General features: G+C 32.0%; 1 pseudogene; it reads left to right on the forward strand.

Moving 5' to 3' along the window:
- The first annotated feature begins 960 nt into the window (after positions 1-960).
- Positions 961-1,062, forward strand: LOC115930381 (uncharacterized; annotated as a pseudogene).
- The last annotated feature ends 997 nt before the right edge of the window (positions 1,063-2,059 follow it).

A 2,059-nucleotide genomic window follows, 5' to 3' on the forward strand; every position in this document is an offset into this window, starting at 1 on the left:
GGGAGCCTCTAATAATCTATAAAGGAAATCTCATTAGACTAACAGTGGACTTCTCAGCAGAAGCTTTATAAGGCAGAAGAGATTGAGGGCCTATTTTCAGCCTTCTCAAAGAAAAAAATGCCAGTCGAGAATTTATATAGTGCCAAACTAAGCTTCATAAATGAAGGAGAAATAAAGTCTTTCTCAGACAAGCAAATGCTAAGGAAATTCATCACCACTAGACCAGCCCTACAAGAAATGCTCAAAAGAGTTCTAAACATGGAAATGAAAGGACAATACTTGCCATAATAAAAGCACATGTAAGTACAAAGTTTACAGATCCTATAAAGGAATTACACAATTGAGATTACAAAGCCAACTAGGTAACAACATTATGACAGGAAGAAAACCTTACATATTAATATGAATCTTAAACATAAATGACTTAAATTTTCCACTTAATGACATAGATAGGTCAATTGTATTTTGAAAAAACAAGATACAACTGCTTGCTGTCCACAAGAAACCCCCAAAGTAAGTGAAGGCCCATAAACTCAAAATGAAGGGGTGGACAAAGATATACTATGTAAACAGAAAACAAACAAACAGAAAAAAACAGGAGTAGCTATAGTTATAACAGTTAAAACAGACTTTAAATAATCAATAGTGAAATAAAGCAAAGAAAGTTGTTATGTAATGATAAAAGGTTCAATTCAACAAGAAGATATAATTATTCTAAATATGTATGAGCCAACCACCACAGCACTCAGATTTATAAAACAAACACTACTAGACCTGAGAAAAGAGATGGAGAGAAATAAAATAGTATTAGGAGACTTCAACACCTCAGTGGTAGCACTAGACAGATGACTGAGGCAGAAAATCAACAAACTCCGGACTTCAACGGGACTCTAGATCAAATGGACCTAATAGACAGTTACAGAACATTGCACCCAACAACCACAGAATATACATTTTTCTATTACTTCCCAGCCTTTTGGCTAAGATCAAGTGTAGTATTTGTTCTTATCAGAATATACATTTTTCTTATCCATGTGTGAAATATTCTCCAAAATAATCTATATGCTTAGTCATAATACAAGCCTCAATAAATTCAAAAAATAAAAATTATTTGAAGTATCTTGGATGATATCAGAATAAAATTAAAACTATACAAATACATGGAAATTAAGCAAATTGCTCCTGAATAAGCTTTGGGTAAATGATGAGATTTAGGTAGAAATAAAAAAAATTGATATGAGTGAAAATAGAGACACAATATACCAAAACCTATAGGATACAGCAAAAGCAGTGCTATGAGAAAAGTTTATAGCATTGAATGCCTACATCAAAAAAGATTAAAAGGATGTCAAATTTACAACCTAATGTCATACCTCAAGGAACTAGAGAAACAAGAACAAACAAAACCTAAAGCTAGAAGAAGGAATGAGAAAACAAGGATACAATGAATCATTAAATTAAAAAATTAGTTCTTTGAAAATTTAAACAAAGAACATGTAAAGAAAAGCAATCAGTAATCTTAAAAAATCTTCCAACAACAAAAGGTCCAGAAGCAGAGAGATTCATAGTCAAACCTTACCAGACAAACAAAGATGAGCTGGTACCAATCTTACTAAAACTATTCTAAAAACAAAACAAAAAAAATTTGAGGAGAAAGGATTGCTCCCTAACTCATCTACAAAACCACTATCACCCTGGTACCAAAATCAGGAAAAGACACAATAAAAAAGGAAAACTACAGGCCAATATCCCTGATGAGCATAGGTGCAAAAGTCCTTAACAAAATACTAGCAAACTGAATCCAACATCACATAAATAAGATAACATATCATGATCAAGTGAGTATTATTATAGGGATGCAAAGGTGGTTCAATATACAAAAATCAATAAATGTGTAAAAAATCAATATGTGTAAATTCACGTAAACAGAATTAAAAACAGAAAACATGATCTTCTTAGTAGAGGCAGAAAAATCATTCAATAGAATACTTTCTTTATGATAAAAACCTGCAACCAACTAGGCATCAACAGAACATACCTCAAAGTAATCAGAGCCATC

This window comes from Gorilla gorilla, chromosome 10, assembly GCF_029281585.2.
Source record: "Gorilla gorilla gorilla isolate KB3781 chromosome 10, NHGRI_mGorGor1-v2.1_pri, whole genome shotgun sequence".
NCBI lineage: Eukaryota > Metazoa > Chordata > Mammalia > Primates > Hominidae > Gorilla > Gorilla gorilla.